The following is an 11,791-nucleotide window of genomic DNA, read 5'->3' on the forward strand; positions in this document are numbered from 1 at the left end:
AGTCTGCTCTGACCCTTCCTATAGAGAGCGTCTGTGTTGTCGCTCCAGTCCAGTTTATTGTTCAGATGAACACCCAGGTACTTGTAAGTTGAGACCCTCTCAACGTCTGTTCCCTGGATATTCACTGGTGCAGGTGGAGAGTGCCGACGCTTGCGGAAATCCACCACCAGCTCTTTGGATTTCCCAGCGTTGATTTGGAGGCGGTTCTGCTGACACCAGTCCACGAACCCCTGCGTAACCCCTCTGTACTCCCGATCGTCATCGTCAGTGATGAGGCCGACAATCGCAGAGTCATCAGAGAACTTCTGCAGGTGACAGGTTGTGGAACTGTATTTGTAGTCCGAGGTGTAGAGGGTGAACAGGAAGGGAGCCAGCACAGTTCCCTGCGGCGCTCCCGTGCTGCAGAGGAGCACGTCAGACACACAGTCCTGTGTTCTCACGTACTGTGGCCGGTTTGTGAGGTAGTTGTGAATCCATGTGATGAGGTGGTGGGCCACTCCCGCCTGCTCCAGCTTGTCTCCCAATAAGGCGGGCTGGATGGTGTTGAAAGCACTTGAGAAATCAAAGAACATGATCCTCACCGTGCCCCCCGCCTTCTCCAGGTGGAAGAGTGAAGTGTGGAGCAGGTAGATGATGGCATCATCCACACTGATGCCAGGCTGGTATGCAAATTGGAGTGGGTCCATTGAGGAGCTGACCAGGGGGCGCAGATGGACGAGGACCAGTCTCTCCAGGGTCTTCATCAGATGAGACGTCAGCGCCACTGGTCTGAAGTTGTTGAGCTCCTTCGGATGGGGTGTCTTTGGAACCGGAACCAGGCAGGATGTTTTCCACAGCTGGGGGACTCTGCCCAGCTTCAAGCTCAGGTTGAACATGTGCTGGACGATTCCACACAGCTGGTCTGCGCAGGATTTGAGGAGCTGGGAGCTGGTCCCATCTGGGCCTGCCGCCTTCCTCGCCTTCATCTTCCTCAGCTGGTTCTTCACCTGAGATGTTGTGAGGAACAAGGCTGAGCAGGAGGAAGTGGTGGTTGTCTGATGAGGCTGGGAACTGGAGCCTGTGGAGAGAGAGAGGGGCGAGAGAGGGGGAGAGAGGGTCTTGTTCGCAGTGGCAGGAGGGGTGGGTGGGGGCTGCATCAGGGAAGCCTGAGCGGGGTCAGACATTTGATCAAACCTATTGAAAAATAGGTTCAACTCATTTGCCCACTGAAGCCCCCCCCCCTTCTGGGTCTTACCTGCTTGTCCGTGGCCTGAGATGGTCTTCAGGCCCCTCCAGACATCCCTGGCATTGTTCCGCTGCAGTTGTTCTTCCATCCGCATCCTGTAGGACAGCCGTCCTTACCTCCCGGATCTTCGTGTATGGTGTGTGTGTGTGTGCACGTGTGAGGACAGGGGCAAGAAGTCCATGTGTTTTTACGTTTCAGTGTCCAGTTTGAGTTCGTCATTCTCAACATTAATCAGGTTGTAATGGTACATTTGGGCAACAAACCTACGATTAACCATCGTCTTTGTCATAAAAATAATGCAACATGAACAGACTACACATAACAAAATGAAAACTATAATTATCCCTATATATTGTTTTTTAAATTCTTCATAGTGGTCATAACATCAATAATTGTTTCATTTTTATTAAAAATTTAAATGCAGTAATGTACTCCAATCAAGGCTGATATTCCTTTATGTACGTCATTAATTTCCAAACAATATCTAATCTTTTTGTTCTGTGGCTTCAACATATTTATCATCTCATCAATATTAGCACCACAGAGTACTGAGTTTCGAGATCCTCACAATAGTCGTTCTCAAAATGATATTTTATTTTTATCAATTTAGCTTTGTTAAGGTAAGATATTTTATTGACAATCTAACATTAATATGCAAAGAACATGTACATTAGTACGAAATGTAAAAGAAAATTGTGGTGGGGGGGTGTGAATTGTTTTCTTCTTGGTAGGGGGGGCATGACAGGAAATAATTGAGAACCACTGGTCTCGTCACACACCAGCTCGGGTTCATTCCCTACCAGAGAAATGACATTCCATGTCCCCAGAGCTAGGCGCTTTATGTTGCCGGGGATTGGACTGCCTTTGACTGCCTCCTAGCTCAAAGGAAACCCAAATTCTTTGGTCCCGCCCACTGGTAGTGAGCCGAAGCCCTTGTATTAAATAATAAATAAATACATAAAATAAAAAAATTAATAAATTTAAAAAACGGACCGATCCACTGCTTGGGTTAGTTTGACCCACCTTGAGATCCGTTCCCACTCAGTGACAGTGTCTACAAGCCACTGCCACCAGGCCAGTGAACCCAACGTCCAGGCAGTGACAAAAAACGTGATCAAATTACATTGCTCATCATAAGGTGTTTGTGAGACGCTCTTTGTATGTTTCCTCAATTAAGACCTGTTTTCCATTGGTGTATTTGAAAAAAGTGGTGAACCTGTTAAATTCACTACAAAACGTTAAGAAGATGAAAGTAATGTTTGAAGGAATATTATTTTTCTATCGACGTGCCGGCGGGCGGGCACAGATAGAGAGTGATAAAGCAGCACCACCCGCGCGGGGCGTGCTGACGAAAAGGCAAGCGCTCCTCCTCTCATCGCGTCCTTATTAAGACAGAAAAAAGACGCTGTTGAATTTGACCTATTCGCAGTTCGAGCAGGTGCTTAACGCTGGAGAATATCACCACTTCGAAGTTCGAACTGCTGTTGAAACGGAGAGGTAAGTGTTTTTCGTTGGGTTTTTTTCAAAACATGCGTCGAGTGCATTTGTTCATAGTTAGAGATAGTTGTGTGGAAAACACTATACAAAGTAGCACCATGGATGTGGGCCTACAACACTGGCCTAGCAAACATGTGCTCCTACATCGACATAATTGACGAGCTCCAGTTAAGCATTGAATAATTATAAAACGTCATGGTGCTTTTACTCATTTAAAGAACTAAACCGACGCGTATTGTCATCCGGTGGTCAGGTTTGCATTGAATGTGAGCACGAGGGACGCTAGCTTGTTGCGTTAGCTTTGCGGAGCTAACAGCTTGCACTTTTGTTATAGAACCACAGAATGCAAGTACCATGATAATTTCTGTCATTAATTTTTGTGTAAGACACGATGTTCACTGGTTAATTACATGATTCTTAAAGCAAAGGTTACTGTGAATGCAATTTTGGTAAGATTTTTGTAGTCGCACTGCATAAATCTGTCTGTGTCTGTTGTTTAAACTTCAATATAAACTATTATGGTTGAAATCGTTAATTGGGATGGAGGAATTGATATTTTTTTAATTTATAATTTATTTTTCTTACACTGATATTGTTAAAACTCCATTTAGCCCATAGTATTAATAATTCTCAACACAATACTGTCTTTTTTCTTTATAGAATAAACAATGCCTTCCCTGAGATGCAGGAAGTCCCCAAAGCAGGATACTATTGAACATGCAGTCAAGGGTCTGGACAAGACTGCAGAGTTAGAAGCGAAGTATATAAACTAATTTAAAGGTATGATGTTAACGCTTTTGCTAAGATATATTATTGTTTTCTGATAACCAAGCTGACATCGTTTTTTAAGTGGTTATTTTACATTAAGAGTGTCTTGACCTTTTCTTTTGCCACTTTTGTCAGTTTCAAGTTATTTCAGTGAGTGTGAAACCTGATGGTAGGAGTTCTATCTAAATTAAGGCTGTACTTGATGACGCCCTCCGGCATTTTTATACCACAATAGACCGGTGAACAAGTCCGATATTGATAGTCTAGTGTAAAGCACGTAATACGTCACAGAGATCACGTGACGCGATCCAATATGACTGTGTACAGTGTATGTCATTGTTTTGAAACTAAATAATCTTAAAGTTTTTTTTTTACGTAACCAGGTGCAATTGACATTTGTACTTTCAGTCCTAATACATACTGGCTAATGCAATGCTGGAAAATGAATTTTGGCTGGTCTGTTCCTTTAAAATCATAAAGAAGGGCTCTGCTCTATCCCTCACAAGAAGCAATGTTTCAAACCACCCTACATTAGGATAGTGGCCCAAATGAATATGATGACTCCTTATTTGTGTGCTTAAAAATATGACGAAGCTAACTTGATTTCCCTGTTAACTAGGTCGAGGAGTATTTACCAAGGCCCCTTTCAGGAAAGACGACTTTATTCTTTATTATGGAGTACAGAGGAAAATTGATAGATTCTGATGAATCTCAACGCAGGAAGATGGATGGAAGAGGCACTGTCTTTTTGTTTGACTTCCGCCGGCAAGAAAAAACTTGGAGGTGAGGCAAAGATTGAGATGTTATCTTATTTTTGTTTTTATTTAAAAAAATAAACACATACTCATCCCATAAGTGTTAGGGGAAAAATCATTCTCTAAGCAAAAATGTATAATTACTTTTATTCATGCGTTGAATCTGTACAAATGAAAATATAGATCATGAAGTCTCAAAGACAAGCTGTTAATAGGGTCTGATTCCAATAGAAATTTCTTGTATGATTTGATTTAGATTTAAAAATTGTGGATTTCCTATTTTTATGTTTTGTGTACACAAGATTGTCTCAAAGATTAATTTCTGACATTGATTGAATAATTGTTTTTTTTTTTTTTAATCTATTTTAAGTGTTGATGCAGCTCAAGAAGATGGCAGTCTGGGAAGACTGGTTAATGATGACCACATGCACCCCAACTGTAAAATGAAGAAGATGACAACAGAGGACAGACCACACCTCTGTCTGTTTGCGCTCCGAGACATTGATGTTGGCGAAGAAATAACTTAAGACTATGGACCAGCTGGCCTTGGAGAACACAGGTTTGTAAGATGCATCTTTAAGTACAATAACAGAGCCCACTTGTGGTGTTCTGGTGATGTAGTTTCCAATTAGTTTGGCAATCTAATAAATGTATGTGAAGTTTCTATGGAAGTTGAACATGATGACTGACTGGGGGAGTTCTCCATTGTCCACTATCTGTAATTCAAATTTGTGGGTCTGAGTCAAAGTTTGGCTCTGCAGGAACAACGAACTGGTCAGGGAGTGACAGTATTACAAAGTTCTGCGTTACTCCTTTCTGGGCGGTGGCCCTGTTAGGCCATCATATGCCATATTGCAAATATCCCCATTGTGGGACTAATTAAGGACATCTTTATGTTGTGGTTTCCCTACCAGAACCAGCACCAACCCTGTATATTCATGATATAAAACACTGTTTCAATTTGATATTTAGCCTTTCTATACTGTAAAAATAGAAGACCCCAGGCTTTCCTGCGCTCCCTTGCCCAATTGGTGGTGTTCAGGAGACAACCTGGGACTGAAATATCAGTCACAACCAGTGTTGTTTTCGTCACTGATGACTATGACGAAAATACTTCGTTAACGCCCCTTTTTTAATGACGATGACAAGCTATACGAGGTTCTTTTATGACGAAAACATGACGTGATGTACATGAATTTTTTTCGTTGACTAGACAAAATTGTTAGCATGTGGTTCATAAATTATTTTATGTTGCTTTTAGTGAAATAAAGCCACAACAGTTGCCCAACAAAATGTTTTGCTTCTCTGCTTATTTTGGAGTAGTGAGTATTGATTCCACTGTTGCCACTTTTTTCTGTTTGTAATGAAGAATCCTTAGTAGTCCATCCAAAAGTCTTTGTTATTGGGTGGAAACCTTGAATGCCTTGTTTTAACTCAAATGGACTTAAACCCATCCATCCATCCATCCATCCGTTATCTGTACCGCTTCTCCTCACTAGGGTCGCGGGGGGTGTTGGAGCCTATCCCAGCTGTCTTCGGCAGTAGGCGAGGTACACCCTGAATTGGTGTCCAGCCAATCGCAGGACATGCATAGACGAACAACCATCCACGCTCACACTCATGCCTCGGGGCAATTAGAGTGTCCAAGCAACTTGCCATGCATGTTTTAAGAATATGGGAGGAAACCGGATTACCCAGAGGAAACCCACGCAGGAAGGCCGGAGCCAGAATCGTACCTACGACCTCAATATTGTGAGGCCATCATGCTAACCAGTTGGGCCACCGTGCCGCTTGGACTAAAACCTTTGTGAATAAATTGACGAAAACTAGGGTAAAACTTTTTTTGCGTTTCCGTCGATTAAAACTGGACTAAAACCCTTTTTTTAGTTTTCGTTGACTAAAACTGGACTAAAACTATAACGAATTGGGATGACTAAATGTGATGTAAACAAATCAGCACTTTGTCCAAATGACTTGGACAAAATCTAAAATGCCTGCCAAAAACAACACTGGTCACAACACGTGTCTACAGAAGATTAATTGGCATGGGCGAAATTAATTAGTTTTATTTCATTCATGAGCTTATGTTTTGTTTTGGGTGGCTAAGGCTTAAAATGTGTAAAAATCTAATCCAACCTCAAATATAATTAATTCAATAAATTTATGATGCTACTAAAACATCGAAGCAGCCTCCTCCAGGCTTTACAGACTCAGAAATGGAGGTATGCGTATCGTGTGCTCATCCTGTCGTGTCTCGAGATGTTAAAATTGCAGTTAGATAGACGTGTGCTGATTAGACAAGACTTCTAATATATCTGGTGTCACAGGATATTTGTCAGTGAATGTGTATGTCTGGTTTGAGGCTCACTCAGCTTTTTCTTGTGTTGTGGGGTCCAGTTGAGTTGAATTGCGAGTCAGGTATGTTGGCCATCTGACACCCAACTGTCAGGTTTGCGTTCGTGGGGACCCCGTAGAGCCATTTTTATTGTTGACATAAATCATAGCTAATCATCTTTTCCTTCATTATCATATGAAATACAGTTAGGAGTTGTATGTGCCTTTACTATGTTATAATCTTAGAACCTACCAGCCACTACAGCTGTCCGACAAGAAGACTTTTGGCTGTCCTGTGCTCCATTGCGGCCCTGGTGGCGTTCAAAAGACAACCTGTGACTGAAATATCAGTCACAACATATCTCTACTGAAGATTAATTGTCATGCGCTAAAGTAATTGGTTTTGTTTCATTCGTGAACTTGTTCGTTAAAATGTGTAAAATTCTGATCCATTTTCTTTTTTTGAATTCATTAAATTAATATTCAACTTGTTCATTAGGATGGAGGACAACCGACAATGACTGAATCGGCTGAGGTTGATGCCACCAGAACATCGAAGCAGCCTTCTCAAGGTTTGACAGACTCTGAAAAGGAGGTATGCGTATCATGTGGTCATCCTGTCGTGTCTTGAGATGTTAAAATTACAGTTAGATAGACCTGTGCTGGTTGGACAAGTTTTCTAATATATCTGGACATAAATCGTAGCTAATAATATTTTCCCTCATCATCATATGATATACAGTTATGCGTAGTGTATGTCTTTACTATGTTACAATCTAAGAACCTACCAGCCACTACAGTTCTCTCATTGGGAGACTTAAGCTTTCGTCAGGCTGTCGACTGCTGCATTGCCCTCTTATTGGCTTTAAGTACACAACCTGTAACTGAATTATCTGTCAGAACAGAACCTATGTGTCCACAGCAGGTGATTTGGCATGTGGATTCTTCAGATTTTTAGAAAATAGGTAAAATTGTGATCAAAAGTTTAAAATGTATAAAATTCTGGTATAGTTTGCAATAGTATATCTATTAAATCATTTCAAAACTTCTTAACAAGGATGGAGAACATTGGCTGTGACCGAATTGGTTGAGGTTTACATTACCAGGACCATTGAGCAGCCTCCTCGGGATCTACAAATTTAGGAATGAAGATATGCATCCCATGTTACAATCCTGTTATGGCCCGAGGTTTTGAAGTTGCAGTTACATATTGGGCTGGGCGATATGGCTGATAAGTACATAGCGATATAAGTATTTCATATGGGTCCATCGATACACATTGAATTCTTTTTTCGTATTATTTTATTCATTATTTTTTTTATTTTCCAATATTTTCACTGCCCTGTTAAAAAAACATTTAATGTAGTTTTCCTCCCGGGAGCTTTTTGTTACGGTCAATTAAGTGTTTTTGTTAAATATAGCTGCGTAGAATAATTATATGCATTATTATCGTACCACAATGTTTTGGTTTTGCAAATAATTTCCTAAAATCATTCTAATTTTATGACATTATTTTGTCATAATATCATTCATCAATATTTTAGTTTTTTTTTTTTTTCAAATAGAATTAAGACCTTTTTCTGTGCAGATTCCTCTGGGGATTAAGTATTTAATGGGTTCTCAATTTTCTCTTGGACTCTGATGCAACCCAGTCTCCTCCCTTGGACAAAAAATATGGGCTGAATCTTCCTTGGAATAACGACACAGATTCTGACGAATCATTGTCAAATCCTGCCCCTGAACTTTGTGCCTCAGACCCAGACCATATTACTATCCCAAGGCTCAGGAGGACCAAAAGTATACAGGTAAACAACCCATATAGATTTCAGGGAATCTTACAAGCAAATTGCATATATTTTATTGGTCTCCTGCCTTCTATCCTTTATATTTCGTTGTTGTTGTTGTTTTTTAGATTAAAAAAACAGGCTGACTTTGGAATGGAGAAGCATTATTACTCCAACTCAGATGACGGTGGAGATGAATATATTCCGGATACAAGTGAGGCCTCTGATTCAGACGGAAGTGAATCTTTGAAAATTGTGGACCCTCTCTTGAAGTCTAAGAATGCCTTCAGAGATTTTTCTCCCACACCACGAATCTCAAAAGCCACCTCAACGCAGGTTGTTAATCAAGGGCGTTCACCCGTTCGGAGGAGTAGCAGCACTGGTGTGATTCTTGAATTCTATGGCTCTTCAAATATTTGTGCAGTTTAACACAAATCATCCAAAATAGAATTCAAGCACATCTGTGACAGAAATTCAAATTCAGAAGTCAAAGAGAGAGAACAAAAAAAAAATCTAATGCTGCGCTTCTTCCGAAGACATATACTGTAAACAGTAAATGTATGTTAGGACAATCTTGAAAAAAGTATTAGAACACCCTTTACTTTTATTTCTTGTTAATTTTATTAACCAAAATATGTCCATTTTTATTACAGATTAATGAATACAAAATTAAAACTCTAATCAGCTACTTTTTAATCGTTATATTTGTATAAACAAATGTTATACATCTGTGTGTTAACTTATACAAGAAATGACGGAAAAGCAAGGGTGGTTTAGTATTTTTTTATCGTATATAGTCTGTATAATATCTTTAACCTATGCTGATGCTGTTTAATACTGATTTAAATAATAATAATAATGTCATAATCTGTTGGTTTTACATGAACAAAACCTTTCAAGCACTTTTTAAAATTCTAAATACTACCTCTTGTCAGTAAGTTGGTTCACAGCACTGCCTTGGAGTGAAAGTGTGTAGTGCTGAGACAGTCGGTATGTGCTGAGTCGTCTGACGTTTGTGTGACTGGTACCCAGGAAGGTAGCAAAACCAGGCAGTGTGTATGTCGTACCCAGGAAGGCAGAGAAACCAAGCAATATGTATGTGGTACCCACGAAGGCAGAGAAACTAAGCAGTGTGTATGTGGTACCCGGGAAGGTAGCAAAACCAGGGAGTGTGCATAGATACAGACCCCAAAAGTGATTAAAACCAAATAAAGTCCCCAGAAGATCATCTGTAGTCAGGTGAAGGACCCTGTACTTTGTTCAACTCATTTACTCCCTTAGACGTACAAAGACGTCTTTTAATGCAATGGCGCCCTCTACCAAAGACGTATAAGTACGTTTCCTGTCTTTTTTACGTCATAGTGTACATAAGGGTCTGATGCAACCTCTGACTGAGAATCAGCCTTGTCCGCATTGTGAATCATGTAAAAATCACCCAGCAGGGGGCAGAGGTGCAAAAGATCCGCCTTGAATCTGCGCCAGAGGTACAAATGGGGGGGCGGGATCCTGGGGTAGACTTATAAGTGTGGAGAGCAGCGTGGGTAGCAGCAGCATCGGCAGCACTAGCAGCAGTCGCATTAGTAGCGTTAGCAATGAAATCCTCCAAGCAAATGACGATCGAGGAATGCTTTTTTTTTAAAAAAAAGCTTCCTAAAAGCATCAAGGCGATGGAGACGCTTTGGTTGAGAGGATGACGCTTCGTCGTCGTCACAACAAAACGGCGTCTAAAGAGGGTGCGCGTGCCTTGCGGCCTGCATCGCCTGCCTTCGGACAATAGCCAAAGCAGCTGAGAGTCCTCACCAGATCCCCCCGAACGAGGAGGTAAGCGCTCGCAAGTTACCATTGAACATGTGGTTTTACCCCTCATGCTTTTATTGTACATATCATGCATCTTGCGGGCAGAAAATGTCGCGTAAATGTGCAGTTAGACGCGAGCTTGCTCGCTGACTTCCTCATCCGGCCGCCTCTATTGCACAATTACACGCGAGCGTAAGTCCTCGCCGACGAGGAAGTAAACGCTCGCAAGTTACCATTAAACATGTGGTTTTAGCCCTCATGCTTTTATTGTACATATCATGCATCTTGCGGGCAGAAAATGTCGCGTAAATGTGCAGTTAGACGCAAGCTTGCTCGCTGACTTTCTCGTCCGGGCGCCTATTGCACAATTACACGCGAGCGTAAGTCCTCGCCGACGAGGAAGTAAACGCTCGCAAGTTACCATTGAACATGTGGTTTTAGCCCTCATGCTTTTATTGTACATATCATGCATCTTGCGGGCAGAAAATGTCGCGTAAATGTGCAGTTACGCGCGAGCGCATCTCCTCCCCGACGAGGAAACAACAATACTGAATGGTGTGGTAATCATGCATACTTTCTAAAATTCACAGATTGTGCATCCCGCGGCAAGAAAGTTCCTCCTCGTCTTGTTGGTGTAAAGAAAGGTAAATTATAATATGAAACTTCACACGCCAGCAATAAAATGCAGCAATAAATATATATTTCCAATTGTTTGTATTTCTGTAATTTACAGGTTGTGCATCAGGAAGCAGTGGTTCCGGATGGCGTCACACTGGATGGCAACCGAGGAAAATCGACTTTACAGCAACCCCTGGACCACTGAATGCCGCTGCCCATTTGGAGTCTGAGGAGCCAGCTGATTTCCTGCAGCTGTTTCTCACGGATGAGCTTCTGCAGCAGATCGCGGATGCCAGCAATCACTTCCCAGACAATTATTTTCACACAAACCCCAGTGGACAAACACAAGCTCGCCTATTTTCCACGGACCAGCAAAGCCAGACCACAACGAAAGTGTCGGGTCTGTTTGTGCAAAGGCAAACGGAGTGAAACAAGAATGTGGTGTGAACTATGTTGTGTGCCCTTGCATCAAGGCAACTGTTTTATTTTATATCACACAAAAAAAAAGTATGTATGACACTGATGTATTTCATTTTTGTACATAGTTCAACAGTTCAGTCGTTTAGTGTTATGTGCAAATAAATTTATTTTATCAAAAACATTTTTTGTGCTTTTTTTTGTTATTTTATAGAAGGCATGCATTATTTAGATGTTAGAGGTGTCATAAAAGCCATAAATAATAGTGTCAAAATTCAAATTATGGTCAAAATGCATCAGTTTACAAAAAGCTCATTTTCTCAGTTTTTTCCCCAGGGATTGGAGTTTTCATGAAATTTAGCTATTTTCAAATGCCGATTGCTCAAGAATGGAAAAAGATAGGAACAAACATTTTTTTCTGTTGAAAGAAGAGAGTCTCATCTTTCTTCGGGTGTGCTCCATGTCTATATAGCATTAGAATACTATATTCTGTGGGCCTTGCAATATTAGTCAAAACCCAGGAAAACGCTGGGATTGAGCGGGTTGCTCCAGTGAAAATGGCTGGTATTTAATGAGTTAAGACTGGTTAGGACATC

General features: G+C 41.2%; 1 long non-coding RNA gene across 1 annotated transcript; it reads left to right on the forward strand.

The window, feature by feature from the left end:
• Positions 1-9,853: 9,853 nt before the first annotated feature.
• On the forward strand, positions 9,854-11,038 carry LOC148314492 (uncharacterized). Its single transcript, XR_015841726.1, has 3 exons — positions 9,854-10,184; positions 10,751-10,804; positions 10,894-11,038. It is a non-coding gene; the product is annotated as an uncharacterized LOC148314492 (long non-coding RNA).
• The last annotated feature ends 753 nt before the right edge of the window (positions 11,039-11,791 follow it).

This window comes from Idiotropiscis lumnitzeri, unplaced genomic scaffold (genome assembly GCF_059441095.1).
Source record: "Idiotropiscis lumnitzeri isolate Australia: NSW breed Sydney's pygmy pipehorse unplaced genomic scaffold, RoL_Ilum_1.0 HiC_scaffold_280, whole genome shotgun sequence".
Lineage (NCBI taxonomy): Eukaryota > Metazoa > Chordata > Actinopteri > Syngnathiformes > Syngnathidae > Idiotropiscis > Idiotropiscis lumnitzeri.